General features: G+C 43.5%; 1 protein-coding gene across 17 annotated transcripts in view; it reads left to right on the forward strand.

The window, feature by feature from the left end:
- The window catches only part of baz2ba (bromodomain adjacent to zinc finger domain, 2Ba), a 65,616-nt gene that overhangs the window by 2,349 nt on the left and 39,640 nt on the right, over positions 1–23,627 (forward strand). For all 17 annotated transcript variants that reach the window (XM_062379772.1, XM_062380421.1, XM_062379851.1 and 14 more), the window contains exon 2: positions 10,355–10,397. The gene's annotated coding sequence lies outside the window, so the exon portion shown is untranslated. The remainder of the gene's footprint in view (positions 1–10,354; positions 10,398–23,627) is intronic.

Genomic DNA, 23,627 nt, shown 5'->3' on the forward strand with positions numbered 1-23,627 from the left:
TGGAGTGCAGAGGAGCAGATGTTTAGCCAAACACGAAGGCGCGGTGCCTCTGTCCTTATGGGGATGGCTTTCCCTCCTTTCACTGCTGATGCATCTATATGACAGCTGCTTGATTTCATGGAGCTGCTAAGAAGCCATTAGTGGTATCAGTGAATTGAAACGGAACAGTGTGTCACAGTTTTCCACCACTATTACAGCTGTCTATTGTTAGCGTCATTTTGTGCAGATTTGTTTGAGTGTGAGAGTGTGTGTTTGTGGGAGCGCTGATAGTGTGTGTGTGTGTGTGAGGGTGTGTGCACAAGTGCTGCAGCTGAACATACAAACCGAGAAGAAGTACTAATATATTTGTGCAGTGTGTTTCTCGTAAATTTAAGAGCGGGTGAGCGAGAGCAAAAGGGGGGAATAAATGTGTCAGATTCCGTTTGCCATGTCGGTTTGAAATGAAAGCACACTGTGCCACCTCAAGCACACTCAAATCAGGTCTCTCCTTGCCAGGCTAAGAAAAAAAAAACAACACAACTCTCAGCTGGAGTTTTATTCTCTCTCTCTCTCTCTCTCTCTCTCTCTCTCTCTCTCTCTCTCTCTCTCTCTCTCTCTCTCTCCTCTCTCTACCTTTGCTTCTCTCTCTCTCTCTCTCTCTCTCTCTCTCAAATTGGAGCTGTTGTTTTTGAAGAGATAAAGGAGGACTTCCGCTTGACTTGAACATTCAGGAATTAAGGATAGACATAGCTAAGCCCTATTTGCATGTCTACCAAAGTCACAGCAAACGGTTGCTATTGACTAAGCTGATTAGGTGAAATTAGGTTCACGAGCTCTGTGTCTGGGGGTGCTGAATCTGACAGAACTTGGACAGCTTTTGAGAAGACAATCCCATGAGCACACAATGCTGTATTCTCTATAATCCTTTACTATTGAATATGGGGCTATCGTTTTCTTTTTCTCTGGCGGAAACTCATAGTTTGTGGGTTTTTTAAAGGAAATGTGGTGAATTGAGATTTATTAGGTGTGCATGAAATATCGGTCAAGTCAAGTGTATGAGGTTATGTTCGCCTAAAACTATGACACCGTATCACTTTGTATTGGGATTAAAATCATGTCCAGTGGATCAGCCATGTAAATGATTAAGCTGTTACATTTGCTTTTGGCCATAACACAGTCTCTGTTGAATGTGACAAACGCTACCCTGGTGGTTTTAAGAGCAAAGGTGACACTATTCGTGTGTTTCTCAAAACTTTTGTGATGATTCAGTAGAACTCTGTTCCACATTTTGACAACCAAAGCTTGTTTTCACTTTTGGCAGCTGTCTGACAGTCTGCGTCCAAAGGTTCACCTGCTGTAGGAAAAACAAAGTGCTCATTCCCCCGGCCTGACTGACTCTAGAAACTGTAGAACTACACTGTTAAAAACATGAATAAATCAGTGTTTTTTTTTTATGTATTTGCGTATGTACCAAGGATCATGCTGAAATTGTTGTAGTCACATTGGTGTCATTATTGACAATAGAAATGAGTTATTGGAAATTTCAGTACATATTTCCACATTGTGCAAACTGTGAGTGAGTTCGTGGCTCATTAAGTCTGTCACTGATTGTCCGACTTTTACCCTGTGCCTCAGAATGTGCTGTATGCCATGTGACAAGATATGCTATGATTATGCATGATGATTAGAGAATGAATCGATAATGACAGAAACATTTACTTTAACTCATGCAAATCTATATAATCTAACTTAGATTTTTTAAATGGTCTAAATATAAAATGCTCAACAGTCAGTTTGTGGGTGGCTCCTAACCTAAATATTTCTTGGCACTGATGTCCGTATTTTATATTTAGACTGAGATTAATCAGACCTGCAAACAATCTATTGATAATGATGGCCATCTGGGAGCCCTGTCAAATCTCTGCATGTTAGCGCTGACACGGAGCTGTAAAATTTAGAGAGGAAGTCGAGATCTGCTCTGTGTTAACTGTGATTCAAGAACTATTATTAAACACAGCAGTCCCGGACATATTTCCCCCTTCTCCCCCTACCCCCCACCCCATCCGTCAGACATTTTCACACGAATGTCCATGCACATATACACACAGAATACAATAATGACAAAAATGAAATAATGCACCAGGACACAGAAGATTCAAGCAGATGTTAGTGAAGTGGACATTAATCCTACGAGGGCTAATGATCCTTTGAGAAAAGCTGCATTTGGGCAAAAGCCCTAAAAGCTTCTAGGCATTAGATTGATAACGCCTCTTATTGCTACAGATCTGCTGTGTGTCTGTCTTGGCCTATGCGCTTCTCTGCTGTGCTACAGGCCCGAGCGCGCGGCGCAATCATTGATACGTGTTCACATGGCCTTGCAGGTTAATGTCCTCTCAGCTGGGAAGTTGGTTAGCACTCAGTTGATCTACCTAACCTTATGTTACCTTGCTATTTCAGTTGCACTGCGTGTGCCCTGGATGTCCTCACACCAGTCCGGATGCACAAACAATTGTCTAAAGTGCACACTCGCTGACAGACACTTTTTATGAGCCTTTTCAAACATCTTTGACCAGTAATTTCTGCCGGTGTTTCTCTGTATGTATGAGAATTGCTTCTGTATTTCATAAACTGAGATGGTGAGATTGGGCAAACCATGTGTGCCGGACCAGTCCAGCTGTTGATTAAGACTCAACACCCATATTAGTTTTCTGTGCATTTCTTTGTGGATTACATATAGTGGATTAATAATGGAACAATAGGCAGTGTAAAGTGCAAATGGGTCACCTCATGTTGACTTTCAGGAGACAGAAGACGGAGCAGCCGAATTTGGGAGGGGAAGGCGATAAGCTGCTTCTTTGCTGTTCGTCCCCTGGGCCTCTATTTATCATTCAATGTGAGAATTTCCTTGATGAAAGTCAAGGTTGTTTGTGCATGCTCTGTCTCGTTGGGATGCCTGTTTTTCCACCAGCAAGGTGAAAAGGTTGACATTTTTTCCCCCCTCCAAAGAGATGCCTGGTTCGGAAAGTCTAGGCTACTTTTTTTTAATGAAGTCTCAAAAGGTCCTGATGATTTTTCCACTTCAGGGCTGTTTTTGTTTTGTACATTAGCGAGGAAGCGAAAATACAGATGTGCTCCCTTTGTGGAGCCGTAGAGCAGCCAGTCCTCATAATTCCCTGTCTCTATCACAAACTGGCATGGTGAAGAAGAGTATCGCTTTATGTAAGCTGAAAGCATCCATTCACACAGTCTGTATAGAATCACCAAAGTGAAAAAAACATGGGAACATTATGAATGCATTTCTCTTCCTGATTTTATTTACTATCTTGAAAGTAAGGTGCTCTTAACATTTGCTGAACTAGACTTTATATTGGAACAGATATTGTTTCCCTTAAGGAAAACAAACAGTGTCATTCTGTCCGTCTTGCCTGAATGCCCATCTTTTTATTTCAGCAAGAACTTGATTATGGAAATGTCGACGAGCTCTGGAAACCTGCTATTTACCACACCTTGACATTTCCCAATCTGGAACAGGGGGCCTGTATTTACACTCTTTTTCCAGACGTCACCCATGCTGGCTCAGATGGGAAAAGGATACTGAAAAGAAATAGGAAGAATGTTTCGGATGTGGGAATGGGAATGATATTGGTTTTCTATTGGTGTGCCTCCTGGGTCAGTGGGGTTCTTGATGATACTATAGAATAGCTTGTAGCAGGCAGAGGAACTGTGAGCCACGGTGGGTGTCAGATGCACACACACAGACCTATACATACATACACACACACACACACACACAAACATCCACACACACATACACACGCCTGCTGTCAGAACACAAGCATTTACGCATAGGGATAGGACACACACACACACGCACACACACAAATGCATGAGATTGCGCCTCGACAGCCCCCATTTATTGATCTTCTTCAGCATTTAAAATCTGGTCACTGCTGCCACAAAGGCTTTTTATTTTAGCTGTGCTGGCAAAGCGCTGCTCCCAGCTAAGCCAGAATTTTAAATATTTAACTCCTACGAACGCCGTGAGAAATGACAGGGAAAGAGGAAAACAAACAGGGAGGCAGTTATGAGCGGTGCTGTATCTATACGTGTATTTGTTCAGAAGCATGTTTTATGTGAAACCACACAAGTACAATCAGCTCTCACTTTGTCGGCCGTGGAAGTGCAACAGTATGTGAGTGAAAGAAAATGCATATACAGCACTCTTTCTCCTTCATGAAGTTTTTATCTGGAATTTTATGTTTCCTTTCTTCCCTCCTGAAGTCAACTTTACTCTGCACTGACCTACATGGCCCTACCTTGTTAGCAGCACAGGCTGAAGTGCAAGCAGCCACTGGATCAGTCACTATTGGACCTGGGACAAGGGGCTGTTTTTAGCATTTTCAGGTTTCAAAATAAAAGATGTTCCTGTGCTTGTGGGCAACTGCGATGTTGAAGCCCCGTTGCACTTCTTCTTACAATCATCATCATGAGTTTTCTCTTACTATGGTGTGTTTCCCTTCCTCTATTCTCACTGCACGCAAGAAAATGTACTTAAAAAAATCTTTAATTCCCCTTTTTTTCCCCCATCCTTACGAAATTTGAATGTTCAGTTATTGCCGTGCAGGTGGTGTGAAGGAAATGATCTGACTGCTCTCTCTGGTGTCACTACATTTCAAAATAATTAGTCCTGAAAAGGTCAGAGCGCATTTCAGTGATTCCGAAAAGCTTCCACATTAGAGTTTGAAGTTATGTTACATCAACGTTACTTAAAGAAACACCACCAGGCGAGTTCCCTCATTCAGTTGAACCTGCTGCTGCCGCTGCTGCTGTTGTTTTTCCTCTTGTCTCTCTATGAAAGCTTGGCCCAGCTCAGTCTGTGGCATTGTCCCGCTTTCCCCCTATCTGTCTGTCCGTCCGTCTGTCTCTCTCTCTCTCTCCCTCTCGCCTGCGCGCTCTCTCTCTGAACGATGACACTGAGAGACAGCTGTAACGTGAGACGCCTCTCGATCCTGGCAGGGGCTTCGAAAGCCGAGGCAGAAGGGAGGGAGAGGGCCTTTATCTGAGACTGGGGGCGCTGACCTCCCTCATTCCCCTTCTCTTTCTCTGCTCCTTTCTCTTCCCGTCTCTACGTCTGCTAACGTATCCTATCCTCCCCCCACCAGCAGCGGCGAGCCGACCGCACTCTTTTAAAAGAAGTGTCATGTGAAAGCACTGTCTCCTCACTGCAGAAACCTGATGAATGAAACGGTGAATGCTGTTGCTGTTGGCACCATTAAGAGCTGTTTGTTTGCCTTTTGCGTTCACGGTATCTCTCCTTGTTTTTCGTCCGGGGTTACATGGATGCAACTTGTTGTTGTCAAGGGTTTACAGAATACTGTATATTAAGTGATATTTGTGTGAAATATGTTTGTGATCTTTAAAAGAATATTTTTTAAAGCGTGTGCGTAGGCTTGTGTGAGTGTGTGTGTAGATGGAAACACCCACACATCCCCCGGACTCTAGGCTATGGCTGCTAAATCCTCTGTGAGAGCTCCCGTGTGTAATCCAAACATTTAGAGCTAATTTAAGCATGCAGGCAGGAGCAGCATCCTTTAGGAAACAACAGCTCGCACTTCACTCTCTCTCTCTCTCTCGTTCTCGGTGTGTGCATGTGTGTGTGTATACTATGAATGTGTTTGTGCGCACATGTCTTGTTGTCGCTGGAGGGAAATGAAAGCACTCAATCACTCACCTGTCAGAGTACTTCAAATTCTGTCCATAACACACACACATACACACTTACACAGACACACACACACACACAGACACACACACACACACACACAGACACAGACACATATGTGCATACGCACTCACCCCTGAGGGTTTGACAGGACTGGCCCTTTATTGACTCCCTTGATCAAGAAGACAGCAGATCCATTTAATAGACGCTCCACACACACAGAGGCATTGAAATCAAAGTGGACTCACATCTGCTCTCCACACATCTCCGCCGTAGCCCTCTCCTCACTCACAACAGAGCTGGCAGTCATTTAAAACTGTGGCTATATTGGGTGTTGAATTAAATCTCCAAAAGCCAATACTGATAGACATCACATTGTTTTCATTACGGGATATTCAAACAGTCTCCCGCTCATATTTGCGGTGTCATTACTCCAGAATCGCTCTGATTTGCCTTTTCACCCACTTTCTGTTACTGTACGGAGAGTAATTATGTCATGCTACAAGCCCAGCCTGGGTTACAGGAATGTTCGGTCGGCCTTGGCCCCCGTGCTCCCCATTTGGCCATGTTTTGTGCTGAGTGTTTTGGAAGGCCAGTTAGCCAAAGAGGGTCCTGGGAGGAGATGTGACAGCTGTGTTGGTCACGGCTTATTCTGACCTTCACACGTCATCTTGATGGATCGTCCAGGCTGTAACGATACACTGAACCTGTTGTGTCGCCCTGCGCTCGCCTGATTATCCGCTGGTGATGATCTGCTCACACACTGTACTGATATCATTGTTCCAAACACACAGCTGCGGACGGGCACCGGCGAGGACAGGTCGAATGCATAGCTGAATAAAAAATAAAAAAAGGAAGTGGATAATAAAGCAGTTATAACGGAAACATGCACACGTAGACAGAAATAAACATAACAGAGCCTGTTATTCAATATATATATATTCTGTATATATATCTACACTACTTCTCAAAAATGGATTGCGCTAATGTTCTGAGATTTCGCCAGTCTCAGAGCGCTTCGCTTTATGTGTGTGGTGTAACCTGTTCCCTTGAGATGGCACTTGCTCCATCAAGTCGAGGAAGAAACCATTTAGTGGAATGACAAACACACGTATATTCTCACACACACACATAGACACACGCATATCCGCAGCACCGGGAGGCTGGGAGGATTTGAATTGCACTTAGACAAACGTCTCTCATACAAGTTCTTTATTCTTCCGCCCGCTCCCTGGCTCTGCCCCGAACGTACACTCGCTCACATACACAGGTACTGGCATAGAGATTCCATTTTGTCAGCTTTCAGCCCCAGATCATGTAACGATAAAAGATGCTGCCCTGCAGTTTAACACTGCCAGTAAATCAGAGGGCAAAGAAAGCTATGAGAAGCACTTATTTTTAAGCAGCATGAGAGACCACACCGAAGGGGGGAGGTAGAGACAGATAGGGTAAGACAGACAGAGAGAGAGAGAGAGAGGAAGAGAGAGCTTCTTTGTGCACTGTGTACTGGCATTGTGTGTGATGATGAGATGAATCACTGCTATTTAGGGATTGGTTTCCTGCAACTGATTGTGTGACGACTCTGTGGCGGACAGACTGTCAAGACTTGCCTGTTTTGTTCTGGGGGCTTCAGGAAAATGTCTGCGGCCAAGTTTCGCTCGCTTGCTCCCACAGGGACCCGGTGTGCCAGAGATCAACAGAGACGACAGAGACAAACACCTCACTAGTGTCGCTCTTCTAACAAGACATCAAATATTAAAAGCAAGGGATTATAGGGCGATCTCAATATGTGTATCTTCAGAGTACACTTGTTTTCCAACAGTTTCATTGAGGTTTTTTTGTCAAGAATAATCTTTCTTCCTTCCTTTCTTTCTCTCCCTCTCCCTTTCTCTCTCTCTCTATCCATTTATCTCTGTCTGTGGCTTGTACAAAAGTCCGACCCTTGTGTTTAACCCCATGCAGATGCCTCACTGCTGCTGTGTGACTACTAAAGTAAAGTCAACACCAGTGTGGGTGAGGGAGGTTGGGGTGGAGGGGTAGATTAGAGAAACCAAACAAGACAATTCAGAGAGACGTCACAACACTTTGGTTGTACGCTGTCCATGTGTAAGCATGCCCGGGCTGTAAATGCAGGTAATTATACGTTTGCAGATAGTTCCTGTTTTTGCATTTGCTTGTTTTTCGCCTTTCCAAGTTAATGAGATGGAAATTAGTAAGTAATGACAACGATTATAAAATGACATTTCGGTTGTTACTTCAAATAAAAGTATTCAAACCTAATAACTTATGGCAGTAATTTGTTTAATCACTTTGTTAAAGGCCAGAATAAATCGCTTTGTGTCACTCTTTCTTTTTCTTGTGACATAAAATGATCACTTAGTTATAATCATTTGTTTTTTTGGATGGCAGATATCCTTTTGATATATTATTTGGTTTTTAATATTAAGTTGACGATTTGACTGAACTCATTAGTCAATCAATGAAAAATAATATGTAACAATTGTTAATCAGTTCAAGTTTTGTAATTGCATTTATTATGTAATCTTTTAAAGCACTTTGTTGTTTTGAAAATTGCTATATAGATGATGCTATCTAGCTATATTTTATCTGAATCAAATTTAACAGACTCATAAATATCATTCAACCTTGATCCATGAATGGAAAAGTCGAAGAAAAAAAGAACCTCTGCTCTCTGCTCTGGATCCTCACCATCATTTCATGTTTTTTCTCAACCCATCCACCAAATTTCACAGTAATCTGCCCTGTAGTTTTTTTTTTAGTAATCCTGCTGAATAACACACAGACAAACAAACTAAACCATGACTTCCTTGGCAGAGGAGGTTAGTATCTTGAAGATATCTGAGGGATAATCTGCAGATTAATTGACAATGAAAATAACGGTTAGTTGCAGCTTTAATAACAGAAGTTGACATGATTTATGAGGACACTGTGAGGACTATGGGTGCTAAGTCTTGGGGGAAATGGTGTGTGTGTGTATTTTTGATATTTTATTTTATCCATCTGCTATTGATGTAAAACGGGTAAGATCTTAAAAAGATCTTAGAATAAAATGAGGTTAATAGACTGACAGCTGGATTCTCAGTCAAGCAAATGATGGTAGGCAGCGCTGGCTTTCTTATCCAACATAATTCACCTGCGTCGTGGCTTGCAAATCATTTTCCCTGCCGAAGACCTCTGAGCAGAGATCCTTTAATCATTCACTAATAGGCCTTTATGAAAAAGCCGAAGATGAATTCAGTCTACCTGGCTCTCTCTTATCATTATCACTGCTATGAGTTATCAAAGTATTTGTGTGTGTCTGTAGTCTGTGCGTGTGTGTGCGTGAGCGTGTGCATGCATGCCTGTGTGTGTTTGTGTGTTGCATGAGTGTAGATAATGAAGGGAACCGTTATAGTTGAGTTGCTCTGGTGATTATCAACACAGTCAGTCGAGGTGATTTCTGTTCAGTGATAAATTGAGCTGTAATGACAGATGTTTGCTGCATTACGTGCCACAGACTCTGACATGACTGGAGGCCGTCTGAAAAGACAAAATCACTTAGGCTGATGACCTGCAAAATACCCATTTTTAAAAATTACGGCAGTCGCTCCTTCTAGTGACCATATTTAGGAATTATTAAATCCCTTTTTAAATGCAGAATGAATCCCTAAACTAAAAAAACTGATATACATCTTCATTCTAGCAGATTAAGCGTCCACGAGACTCGTTTCTGTCCCTGTTGACCAGATGGATGTGTTTACTGTCAACAAAACCTTGTTAGATAGCTACCCACAAGTGCTATAACACTGTGTGTGTGTGTGTGTGTGTGTGTGTGTGTGTGTGTGTGTGTGTGTGTGTGTGTGTGTGTGTGTGTGTGTGTGTGTGTGTGTGTGTGTGTGTGTGTGTGTGTGTGTGTGTGTGTGTGTGTGTGTGTGTGTGTGTGTGTGTGTGTGTGTGTGTGTGTGTGTGTGTGTGTGTGTGTGTGTGTGTGTGTAAGAACACACGGTAAACACACAATCGACACTTGAGTTTTGTAAGTTTGAGACATTATATATAACCTTGAATATGAATAATATACAATTTGTATATTAGCTTTAACAGAAGCTGTAACAGCCGTGTGTGTGTGTGTGTGTCTGTGTGCTATGATATACATAACAGGGTGGCATCTGTTATGGTGAGCTACTTAGATTAAGCTCAGGCTGCAGCGCAGGAGGGCCTTAGAGACAATGCAGGAGAGTTGGGCGTGAGAACGTTGGTAAGGCTTGGTTCTCTGCAAGAACTGTCTTGTGTTTGGGGAAAATATCCTCACACTCAAAACTCCTGTGTCTAGATCCATTTCTAACAAACAGGTTTAACAAGAAAGGGCTGAGGGAGAAAGAGACTTTTTGTGTGTGTGTGCGATTATCTTCCTGTGTGTGTGTGTAGCCACAGAGTGGTTCAGATGTCACTGTATTTTCTGTTTGATGCGCCTGAAAATCACAAATTCTAAGCTGTGTAACTGTAACTTTGATATTCAGGGAGTTTCAGGGGCTTCCCTCCCTCCAGGCTGTAAAAAAGCAAAAGGTCCAGCACCATCACAAACGTGGATATAATCTAACCATTCAGATTTTCAACCTTAACCACACTGATGTTTCGTTTCTGCTTTTTCTGCAGGTGTTACAGCAGTTATGTCAAAGAGTTGAAGACATCTCTAACAGTGAGTACTAATATCCTGGTATTGTTTGCATGTTACAGAAGCTTCTTTTAAATATTTATTGTCACACACTTCTGCCTTCAGCGGATTTTTTTTTTTTTTTATGGCGCACCAGAACAAACTTGCAGACTCCTCCAGTTTCAGGCCTAATTTGATTTTCATTCAGTGAAAGAGGATGTTTTTTGTTTTTTTTTCTTTCTCTCCCCCAATTAAATTTAACAAGAGCCCCTTGAAAAGCAGTTGCTATGATTACATTACGAGTTCGGGGTTCATTCAGTGAATCAAGCAATTAATTAGATTTCTCCCATTCTAATCAGAATATTTGTATGAAACGTACGCGCCTAATAAACATCCTTTGAGTTTGCTATCTGCTCAGAGCCAACAGCAAATGTAAATGGTTGTTAACAATGCCTCACAGCGCTTCTGGGTTAGGATCTTTGATTGTGTTTAGTTGTTTGTGTGTATTGGCCTGTGTGGCTCTGCTCTCCTCTCCTCTCTTTGCCCCACTCTTTCGTTCTGTCGTTCTTTTTCTCTCTGGATGTGTGTTTGTGAGCACTATAGCTGTACTCAGGGGTGCGGCTCAAGGCTTCACTTCACTTCACAGACACACCAAGGTGGCAGTTTGTTGTTCCACACACACACACACACAGACAATGACTTGCACTTTTCCCTCCTGCCTGACTCAACGGCCTTGTGCCTGCGAGTGTGTCACCAGATCAAATGGGATCTTGTATAAGAACGTTTTTTTTTTTATACTCAACGTAGAGCTCAGGGAAATACTTGTTCCGCCTGCAACTGGCTCTATTTAGCCTTGTGTGTTACCAGACCTGATTCTATCTGGTTTAACCCTCAATGCTTCGTCCCTGCCTGTGAATGATACATCACTCCTCGCAGGCGTGTACGAGCTGGTTGTGTCACTCGTGATAAGTATTGATGAGTCCTTTCTTGGGGAATCAATTTAGCCGTGTAGCTTAAAAACCCCCTCTCCCCACCGCCACCACCACCACTACTGGCTGTTCCTGACTGGTGCCTTGGCTGCCTGACTCGAGCACAGCAGAGCACAGGGAAAGATGGAGCTCATCCAAACAGCGATGGTGTAATTAGCTGACATTTGTTGCTTGGAAGACAAGAGAAGGAAAAAGGAAAGAGCTGCTCAACTCAAACACCCAGAGGAATATGCAAATATTGAGGGCGAGGGAATGAAAGTCTAATGTCTAATGGCACCGAGATATAATTATATTACATTCACGTATGCGTGCGTGAATGTGTGTGTGTGTGTGTGTCTGTGTGTGTGTGACTGACAGTGAACCCATTGAACTTTCTATGAATATTCTTGTCAGTGTTTTGCCACGAGAAGGCATAAACCGCTGGTCTCCCGTAAGGACTGATTAATATGTTAGAATAAGAATGAACAGCCAGGGAAGCTTTCTCCGCTATAAGAGACGACGCCTCATACCTGCTGCTGTTCTTGTTGTGTACAACACGTCTTATGGTTTTTAACTACACCAGCCAGGCAGTACACAGCAGAGCTACACGCTACCCACATGAAGCAGCCATCCACAACCGGGCTGATTCTGTTTCCAGGAAGGTTGTGCGTGTGCTCGCGTCTGTTGTTTTTGTGTGTGCATTTAAGGGAGAGTGCTGTAATGCATGTGGACTATCTGAACTTAAGCCAAGGTGCTGCGCGAAGGAGCAGCAAAGCTTACGCCGCCCCATCTGCTTGATCCAAGCTTGAAATGCAATGCCTTTTAATGACAAAATACTGAGTGGCTGGGAGGTGTGCAGAGGAGGGAGGAGTGTGTGTATGTATGTGTGTGTGTGTGTGTGTGTGAAATAGAGAGGAATAAAGGGAGAGGGAGAAGGAGAGAGAAAAACATCTCGAAGGTCAGGAGCAGCGGGCGGCCGTAGGGGAGAGACACGTGAGACAGAGATAGTCTTGCGTCAGCCCCACAGCAGTCCGCTCTTTATGTGTGTGATTGTGTGTGTGTGTGTGTCTGTCCTGTGAGGCCAGCATTTTCATCTGCATCCCACTGTGTGTTACAATGAAGCCGTATGCCAGTGTTTCCATTCCGAGTGTCTTGATCTGAAAGATGGATAGATAGATAGATGGATGTATAGATAGATAGTTGCACATTACAAATTATCATGAATCATTTAGTCGTTGAGCTACTGATAATTTTTTTACATGGCTCCTGTGACAGTGGAGGGGGAAATTACACCTTCTTGCCTGAAGGGAAAGAATCAGTGTGTCTCGCTGCCTGTCACAAAACCTGATATGGTTTCATCAATCCCAGCGTCTACTATCATTTTTCAGCTCTTATTCATGAGTCCTCTTTGTTTCTCACAGTGTCTTTTTTTCCCCAGTGCCCTTTCAATTGGTGCTCTGTTAGATTGGGGAAGTGTTAGAGATAACCCCTAAACATTTAGTACTTTGTACTTGCCTCGGAGCAAAGATTGTTAAAAAGCTGCCGCGAGATTGTCCTCGGGATAGGCAGCAGCGCAGATTCAACAGACACACTCCAGCATTAGTTTGGGCTTACCCATTCATGTCTCTGTCTCTTTCACTCTAACTCCCCCTCTCTCTGCACACGCTCGTATGGTCGCGCACGCACGCACACACACACACACACACACACATTTCAGCTATGCTTGTTAGTTTCCCTGACTTCCATTCCCCCCGGACAGCCTAGTTAATTCTATTGACAATATTTGAGTTTAATCTTAAGCTTTTGGCATAAATAATTACAACTACAACCTAAACATAAAATTTAAATATACACAACATCTTTTCTGCATTGTTTATTCTGTAAACTAAATGTCATGTTGACACAAAAAAAAAAACGTTTTGTCTTTTAAAGGCTCATATCAAATCGTTGTTATTGCAACGCCCGTGCTGTCACATTCACCAACCTGTTGGTCTTTAAATCCCTCTAACACGTCGTCATGTCTGGAGACTTTTTCCTTCATCTGGTCTGCGTTGGTTTCAAACAACTCTTACAGACGAGCTTTGCGGAGTCTGCGGGTTTCGCCCTCGCTGAAATAATTCCACATTTTGCTTCTGGTGTCTGCTCTGTCGTCAAACCCTGGACGGTGGGCCACTGTTTTGTCACCATGAAAGCTAAGAACTGTTAGCACACCCCCTGTGCCTGCAGGCGGTGGAAGCAAAGCGTTGTACAGAACCACTGCACTGCGGTCGCAAATACATACAACTCATAGGAAACAAAGTGCTACTAAAGCCCTGTCACTCTTTAGGCACTGAAAATCATCAAATACTCCCAAAAAACAGCAAGGCATTTCAATAGTTTTTGAGTACACACACACACACACACATAAACACACACTGCCTCCCCTAACCAATGTGGTTTCAACAAGGTTCAGTTCTCTTGCCAGACTTTTGAATCACCCCCACTTCCAGACAGCCTCCAGTCTCCTTGTCCCCATGAAGGCCTGCAGCGTGGGGGTGAGGCTGCTCTTTTACAGACCCTTGTGCCATGAATCACTGCTCGCACCCGGGGAGCCTCAGTCCACTCAGGGGCTGCCTGCCTGCACGATAATGTGCGTGGTCATTTGGGGGGGGGGGGGGGGGGGGGGGGGGCATTTTGAATGGAGAGCCAGACAAAACAGGAGCTAAAGAACCCAAGCTGTGAGAATTCCCAGAGAGGGCAACAACGGGTGTGTGTGTGTTTGTCTGTGTGTTAATGTGTTTGTTGTAGCAGGAGGGAAATTGTTGGGCACACAATGCAGAGTTGTGGGTGTCATGATGCAACATAACAGCATGCCAGTAATTTATGAAGCATCAGGAGAAGACCTCTCGACCTAATACATCACAAACCTTTTAGCCTTCCTCACAAACAGGATTGCAACTTGAGCCCCTTGGACTCAGCCCTAATGCCTGTTTCACTGCTAGGGTTGAAAACAGGCGATGATCAAGCCTTTGCCTGCAACCTACCAATCTCCTCATGCTCACGTTAAATCAAATATCTAATCTTACATATATTTTTTTATTGGAGTGATAATATAAAAGGGGCATAGCTGAACATTTGAGGGATTTTGGCTTAAGGTTACAACCTGCTAATTTGTGGTGGCTTTTTTACATTTGTAGTCCTTGCTGGATTTTACTGCTGTGTTTAGTATACTAAACATTTTGCTTTAATTCTTCAAAGCTAAACCAAATTTGTTAACATGACTATTACAAATCAATAACTAGCATTAATTCAATCAGCAAGCTGTATGTTAAAACATTGCAGGGGTACACTCTCTCTCTCTCTCACAAACACACACACGCACACACACACAAACACACACACCAGCTGTTGCTCTATTAAAGCCTCCAGGTTTATTGCGTCTATCTGTTCTGTTTATGGCCAAACCACAACTCCTCAACTGTCTTTTATTCCTTGGTCTTTCTCTTTAACATGGCCCCTCATCTTTTGACATCCCTCACAGTTTCCTTCCCCCGAACCTCTTTCCCCAGATCTTCTTTCTTCCTCTCCCTGCACTTCAAACACAGCACACACCAAACACACAGTCCGCTAGATGGATCTGGTTTTCCGACTACAATGTGAGCCTGTGGCAGGGAATAGTCTGTCCCTACTGGGCCTGTGCGTGTCCCAGGGCCTGTGGGCCAGGCCAGGTTGTAACCTGGATACAGCTGCAGTCCAGAAGAGCCATTAGCAGTGCCAGGAGGCCCCCGGCTCCCAGTGAGAGCTCATTACTGTATTTGTGCAGTCACACTTCTCCTATGAAACACAGCAGCGTGCCTGGTGAAACTAGCCAGGACACTGAGCCTCAGGGAAACCATTTCGTCTCCATTTGGAGTTCTGAGAGAGTGAGGAGAAGGAGGCAAAGAGAGAGAGAGAGTGAGTGAGGGGTTTCATCGAAAGAGGACAAAGAATACTAAAAGTGACATTAATCATTTAACACATCCAGATTTGCATGTTACTTAACTGTTGGACTATCTGTGTTTGTTGGATTTGATTTGCTCTCCGTTCAGTGTGTGTTTGCAGGGGCATGTGTTTGTGTGTGTGTGATTGTGTGTTCTCTGAGGCCCAGTTCATCTGTCTGGTCTGGTGTGCAGATGGCCGAGTTGGGGCCCTCTGAATTAGATACCTTTCTTCTTTCCCCCGTCTCTTTATCGTCCTTTTTCTTTTTCCTATTCCTCTCCTCTCCTATGCGCTAGCCTTTTCTGCTGTGTTTCATTTACCAGTTACATCCCTGGCTGCCTCCTCTCTTTCATCACCGCATCTGCTGAGGGCCATCTTGGGTAGAGGAGAGTTTTCCACCGCTCTATTTTCTCTCTCGCTCCTTCTTTACGCGCCTCTCAGGGCTCAGTGCGGCAGTTATATGCGGTGGCTTTGGAATGAAATGTCTCTTAACCGAGCCATGTGCCCCGGAGCTACGGTAATTGCAGGTGAAATTCAGCTTCCTCTTTAAAATGCCATCTCTCATTTCCAGTTACCGGCCCCCTCCATATCTCTCCCTCTTTCTGTGCCTCCCTCCCTCCCTCCCCTGCTCCATCCCTCCCCCCTCTCTCCCTCTGGCTGTCTTTCAGAGGCGTGTGAATCCCTCAGCCCCTGTCGCGTCTCTCTGCCCCTACAGACACTCCCACAATGCACAGCGCTGATGGTTGCACAGTGATATCAGCCATGCAGAGACACACACACACACACAGGCACACACAAGCACACATATGTGTCTGAGAAAGAGAGAGTGCAGAGATAATATGTGTGACAGAAACTGAAAGTGTGTGTTTGTTTGTGAGTGGGAGACAATCAGTATATTAGAGGAAAAGAAGTGTGTGTGTGTGTGTGTGTGTGTGTGAGAGAGTGTGAGTGAGTAAGTGAGTGAGTGAGAGAGTGTACAGCGTCAGCAAGGCGTGAGCTGTGTAGAGGTGACATCAAGGTGAATGTGGCGTGCAGAATGCTCTGCCGACTCGGGAGGCAGCAAATGGCTCTGTGGCAGATGGAGTCTTTGTCAGGGAAGAAAAATGGCAGCTCAAGAGCGTCAGTGAGATCCCCCCCCCCCCCCCCCCCCCCCCCCGCCTCCAACACACACACACACACACACACACACACACACACACACACACACACAAACTGTTTCTGTGCGTCTCTACCTCTGTCTTTTCTTGTTTTTTTACACTTTTGGTCACAGACACAAAACACACTCATAGATGCAATACTTGCATGAACACACACACACACACACACACACACACACACACACACACACACACAAATGCACATACACATGTTGACACATATCCACCCCCCCTCATAGTGAGCTGGGCTGGCGGGCGGTGACCTTCCCCTGCTTGGAGGGTTCCCTGGCTGTTTGATCAATTATCCCTCTTCCATTGTTTACCAGGAAGCAGGAGTAGAGAGGAGAGGAGAGAAGGCTCAAAATGGCCACTGTCAGGTGGAGGGATCCATTTCCCTGCCAGCGTGGGGGTGGGGGTTAGGGAGAAAGAGAGAGACAGAGAGAGGCCAGAGCTGTGAAGCATGCTTAGAGGGAAGGGAGGGGCGTCGTTCCCTGGCAGCTGGGATGATATGACATTATACTGAAGGTACAGCTCTGACAGTGGCTACCATTTGTGATGTTAAACATTATCTGTTTAAAGGTAGTGGTTAAATCCTTAAACTCTGGCCTTTGTTGTCTATATTTAAATTCCTATTGCACAAATCAATCCTGTATGAATCTCTGAAAGGTACTGTCATGACGGTGTAATGCTGTGTGTACGTGTGTGTTTGCATAATCCCACAGTTGTGTACTGCAGGTACCCTTCCTATTTTTAGCGTGGAAAAGTGAGTGAGGGGGGGGCACATACTCTAAAGGTCAGGTGGCAGAGAGAAAAAAACGAGTGGGAACAAATGATGCACTAAGCGAATGACACTCTGAGGTCCTGCTTTAATATGTATGTATCGCAGGTTGATGGCTGATTTCATTAGCGCCTCTCATTGTTATGCATAGATTGTCCTCCTGCAGCAAAATGAATATTGTATTCACAAGCGCTCACACACACACTCACCCCTTACACACACACACACACCCACACACACCCACACACAAAACAACTGTGTTTTCCAGGGAATACTCTATGTTTGGATCTTGCAGAGGACTTGAAGAAAAGGGTTGATGTTTCCACAGGCTGTTATCTGTGTCGGCTATAATTAAAACAATTTACAGCGCTGTCATTTTAACACAGGTTTTTGGCACTGCTGCGGACAACCCCTGTCAGGTGGCTGCTGGCATTATTTAGGGGTCCTCGTTGATATTAAAGTGAATAACTTTTTCCAAAAAAGACAAAGAAAGGCTATCTCTGTTTAAATTGCATGAGCTGAATAAGTCGTGTCTAAGGGTCTGGATTACGTCACTTCAGTTTACCCACAGCAAGTGTGTGTTTGCGAGTGCGTGTGTGTGTGTCGGTGTGTTTGTGGGAGAAGGGGAGAGAGAAGAATTTGTTGAGTGCATAATACTCATTAGTCTGTGTTTATGTGACTGCATGCCCAACATTGCACACAGAGAGTAAGAGAATACATATGTTGAGTGCTTGAAAATGCCGGACCGCCTCTTCTAATCCTCTAAGATGACTGTGTTTCAGGAGGAATTCCAGTCCTTAGTGGGACATGAGCAAATGTTCTGTGGGAGATATTAATAGCTATTGTGGGCGGAAAAGAGGAAAAAAAAAAAGCGTCTGCATTTTTCCATATGTTTTGTGAGGAAACAGTCCAGATGGATTATCTCTTGGTCTGGAGCTTTCTCTTTCTTCAACCAGCTCGAGTCCAAGTGGCGTTGGACTTGCCAGAGACACACACACACACACACACACATAGGCGCACACAACACACGCTCACACTCCCGTCTGAAGTGCAACAGGCTATTACTGATTAACATGTCTAAACTCAGCCGGTTCAAAAAGCCACTCTAATACCTTTTCCATCTTGCTCTCATGTGAATCATGGATGATGCGACAGTCCTTCTTCCCTAACATACCACACGCTCCTCACATTCACAGAGATATGTTTGTCGCCTTTCTATTTGTTGCCTGAGAAACCATGTTGGCTTGTCTTCTCACATTTCACACTTGGTTTCATCCCCTTAACCCCAAATGCTCAGCCTGGATGGGCTGCCTGACCTCTTGAGTCATGGATGTTAGACTCATCGGCATCACAAGGACCAGAGTTGGGCTTTATTCTGCTCAGTGATTGTGAGCACGGGTGGGAGCAAACGTTTCTTGGATGGAAGATTTAAAGTAAAAAAAAAAATCCACTGACACTCTTTGTCAACACATTCTTCATGTTTCGGTCACAGGTTTTAATTTTAAAGCTTTAAAGCTGCTTTGTTGATCTTCTTTACCAAAAGTATTTTTTATAGTTTTTGTGATTTTAATGGTGTTCATGTTTATGGAGTATTTGGACATAAATGTTCACACTTGGCAATGTGGCTTTAATGTGAAAAGACAAAGCAAAACACCCACTCAAACAGCGTCTTTCCTGTGCTGGCATGCGCGTGCGCACACACACACACACACACACACTCTGGTGTGACAGGACATCACATATTTAGAATTTCACTGCAGGCTGGCATTCCAGGACAGCAAAGAAGAGATAATGTCAGTGCGCTGCTGGTTAAGTCACTTTTTTATCCTGTTTCTGGGCCACAAAGCGTGAAGGGTGTCTGTTTATGACACACACACAAACACATGCCACACATGCATAACAGGCGCACACACACAGACCGTTTTCTCCCAGTAAGTAAGACGGCAAAGGCTAAAAAAAATCCAAGTGACAAAAGCTGCCCATAGTCATGGCTGCTGGCATAGACAAAAGCTACGCTCTTGTTTTAGATGCTTTTGAGTTTTCATCTTCATGACACATGGTTTGTGGAATTATTTTGCCATCCTGACCGACACTATGTAGAATGGTGTTGTGTTGGTGTTTGATTTAGGCTTTCCAAGGTCACATTACCCTACAATAGTGTTTTCTGGGGAGTATATCATTGTGCAGCACATCTACTTAAAGGGCAGGCTTCCTAAGAGTGTTGATTCCTCCTTAAGCCGGCGGTGCTATATTTAAAATGAAGAAATCATGATTTTCACCGAGTCAGCAGCGGAAAAAAGAGCTTCCTCTCCAAACCGCCCACACCGCTTTCAGCCTTGTTGTGACTTGTTTATATGTCGTTGGAGGATTTCAGCTTCTTCCAGAACAATTACACTTATAAACCCTCGGCTCCAGAGGATGAGAGCAGGTTACACAGCAACAGCACAGCGCTGAAAACACAAAAGTAGGAGTGGAGCCTGTGAGACTGGAAACTGGAAAGTACTGTCTCTCTCTCTCTCTCTCTCTCTCTCTCTCTCTCTCTCTCTCTCTCTCTCTCTCTCTCTCTCTCTCTCTCTCTCTCTCTCTCTCTCTCTCTCTCTCTCTCTCTCTCTCTCTCTCTCTCTCTCTCTCTCTCTCTCTCTCTCTCTCTCTCCCTCTCTCCCTCTCTCCCTCTTGCCAAGATGTAGCCACTCTCTGTATGCATGTCAGGTGCATGCATGCTATTGTTACTTTCATCACCGGTGTGTGTTGTCATGTGCAGCTGTTTGCTCTCCAGTTAGCGAACTGCGTAGTGAGTTAGTGGAGTTATGGCAGTGTGGAGCTTCTCTTCACTCAGAGCTTCTCTCTGATTTATTCTTAACATCTGTCTTTGGCAGGTGTGTGGAACCACAAGGTCCGCTCTCTGAGCCTGTGATGTAGCTATCGTTGCGGGCCGGGCTGTGTGTCTGTGTGTGTGTGTGTGTGTGAGTGTGTGTGTGAGAGGGAGTGCATTTGAGCAAAAACAACAGAGGGCCTTCCTCCACCCCCTCCTTGGGATGAGTCATATTTGAGCCCTGTGTAATCCTAGCCTGTGTTTCATGTGTGTGAACAGACAGACCCTGAGCAGTGGTCTTGGTCCTGACTCCCTCTGGGGCAGTGAGTGGGTGAGACACGGCTATCAACAACAGGCCCAGGCAGCTTCGGTTTCAGCCTCACCACACAAGGAATCTACCCGTCGTGACAGGCACAGATACACACACTGCAAACACAAGCATACATTCACGTAGAGCCAAAGCTATTATTCTTTTTTACCTCCTTAGCTCCTCCTTAAATAATATCAGGTAACAAAAAGGTGGGGGTGACGGCCAAGCTGTGTGATTGGTTCAACCATAAGGAAGTGTTGGGATCCAGAGGATGGGCTAGTGGATAGAGTTTCACATGAAAAGATAGTGTGACACAATGGTGACGCTCAGTCTGACACAGGTAACTGTGTGTGTCTGTGTGAGTGTTCACGTGCGTATCCGCCAAGGTTGTGATAGCGACGCAATAATGTTGAAGCCGAATTTGACAGTCGACAATGGAGGCTTAAATATTTTGACTTTTTATATGAAATCACACCGGGGTAGTGTGGTGACAGGAAATAGGGCCGTGTCACAGGCAGGAAAACGAAGTCTATTTTGTGGATATTCTGCACAGCACTTGAAAGCACCCCGTGGCTGGTGTGACAAACTCTTTTAAAGGCACAGCTGGACTTTTAAAAGGGACTTCTACATTTTCCCCCAGGGGGGAGGGAAAGTGTCCTGGATAGAGCAGCAGAAAGGTGATACTGGGGAAATGGTAGCGCAAAGCTATTTCCCATCATGCCACTCATTTATTATCTTTTTATACAATACTTGAGAACATAAGTGCCGTATTTTGTCAGACATTGAACTGCAGAGAAAAGAACAATTTCCCTTACATGTAATTTATGTAGTTGAAATGTAAGTCCATCCAAAGCAGGGGTAATATTTCGTATGTGTTCCTTGACATATCTATCTTGCTCTGATTTTGTTCTTGTCTAGGAAAAAATTGACATTAGTGATTATAGTTTTTTACAATAACATTAAACAGTTAATTGAAACTTTTAGGAAGTGATTTGAATTAGTAAGAAATAAACTAAAGGATAGACAGAAAGCCACTTTGTACTGTTCTGGGGCCTCATCTGTAACCACTGTGAATAAAACAAAGCCCGAAAGAGAAGTGCGCCACTTCCCAGGCAAAAGCTGGGATCTATAAAAACAAACATGACAGGAGAACGTGCATCTGTATGGAAACTCATGCATACAAACATTTTTGGACACAGGAAATTGCAGATTAGGAATATAATTAAGGCAGCATTGTAGAAATTATCATACAAATTCAAATAGACATAATTCTACCATAACGACCTTCAACTGTAAAAAAAACTAAAAGCCAGATCAAACCCAGACATTCAAATTTAATATTTCATCAGTGCCGCCTCGCCCTCACATTCCCCATCCCAGAGGACAGTGTCAGACTCAACGCTTTTGACACTGGTCAGTTGTGGAGCGCTCTGCAGCTGCTGAAATGCCAGGATGATGCCAGGATGTGGCAGGTGGCAGGATTCAGGACAGCCCGGCTGCTCGGCCCCCGATATTAAGCTTGAATAAATTTAGTCTCTTTCACAGAAAAACATTATGTAGGTTAACTGATTAAATTATCTTAACTACAAGATAATAGTTGTAGAAATCCATGATTACACCAAATAGCATTAGAGAATAACAGAGAATATCAGATCAGAGTTATAGTAATTTTAATATCTTTCAATACTGTGCATTTATCTCCAGGTATATATGATTTCAGCTTTCATACAATTAGAAACAATCGTTTGCACTGCTGACACGCATACACACACACACACACACACACACGTATATACAAACACACTATCCGGCTTCATCGTGTTTGCCATGATTCATCTTGTATGACTTATTTCTATGCTTCATCATGAAGTTCTTTGTACAGACCACTTAACTTTTTATATGTATGGAGGACAGGATATGAGGCTGATCCATGTGTGCTCATGTCCAGGTGGACTGTGGTTTCTAAAGGGGACGTTGTCTGCAGATGTGCGTGCACAGTTTTATAGATGTGATTGTTTTTCGGCACATGTGCAGACGTTGTATGGATCCTATCCTTTGTTTTATAAAGGAGGCCCCCTGGTCTTGATTTCAACTCACAGAATTGTGGTTGTCTTTTTCTATGGGTTTTAATTTCATAGAGTTAAATCTGAGCTTAAATTTTTAGGTCAGTTGACAAAGATGGGTCACTTCACATTGTAAGGGATGCGTTTTGATTTTGTTCTCTCTGTCTAGTTTTCCTACTCTTCCCCACATGTGTGTGTGTGTTTTTGTGTGTTTGTGTATCGTTATGAGTCTTTGTGAGTGTGTTTCTGGTTAGTTGGTGTTTAAAAAGCTGCTTAAAGAAATACTTAAACAGTGCTTGTGGATCAGTGGAGCTCAAAGTTAAACTGATTAATAGTCTGGCTATTTATTATTCTTGTTAGATGCTGAATTGGTATTTAGCTGTAGTCTAATTTATTACCTACATTTAGAAACAAGTCAAAGTCACTTTGCTCTATCTCTCTGCTCGCCAGCTGTGAGCGTTTTGCCAACTTTTGTACCAATTGCAACCATTTTCCTTGACTGTCATAAAAGCAGAAAACACTAATCTCTCAGCAGAAGCAGAGTTTATTAACATTATCTCAAGCTTAGGGGAAAAGTATGCTGTGTTCAGAGTGTTCTGGAGCCTGTGTGCCCCATGATACATACGATAGTTCACATATTGTGAGTTTTGTTCGATCGTAAATCCAGACAAAGCTGCTTTTATCCTGTGTTTATCCACATTCATTATTAGGGGCAGTTAAAATCATAACAGCTTCATGTCACTGAAGTCAGTTAGAGCCTCACTGCTCTCTTAGACACAAGTAGGTCTGTGTTGTTTATTAATCAGTCGGTTAATAATAAACCAATATAGTAACTAATTGCCGCTCATCCTTGTGGGATTAGTTCTTCATGATATTGTTATGTTGTCATCACAATATAACTACATATCAGGATAATTAGGGCCATATTGAAGAAAACATTTCCTTAAAAGTAATGTCATACTATTATAAGTATAAAGTTGAAGAGTGTTTTAATATAACAAGGATACATAATTACTCTTTGCAGTAAATTATTTATATGTATTAATAATAAGGCTTTGATCTCGCATTATTACGACTATTTGAATATTATAACTTTATTCCTGTAATATTATGATTTTATTCCTGTAATATTATGACTTTATTCTCATAATGTTATGACTTTATTATTTGATTTTTCTCCCTTTACTCCTTTTACTCCGCTAAGTGGTATCAGCGCTGCTATGACTTTCT

Source organism: Platichthys flesus, chromosome 1 (assembly GCF_949316205.1).
Source record: "Platichthys flesus chromosome 1, fPlaFle2.1, whole genome shotgun sequence".
In the NCBI taxonomy this organism is placed as follows: domain Eukaryota; kingdom Metazoa; phylum Chordata; class Actinopteri; order Pleuronectiformes; family Pleuronectidae; genus Platichthys; species Platichthys flesus.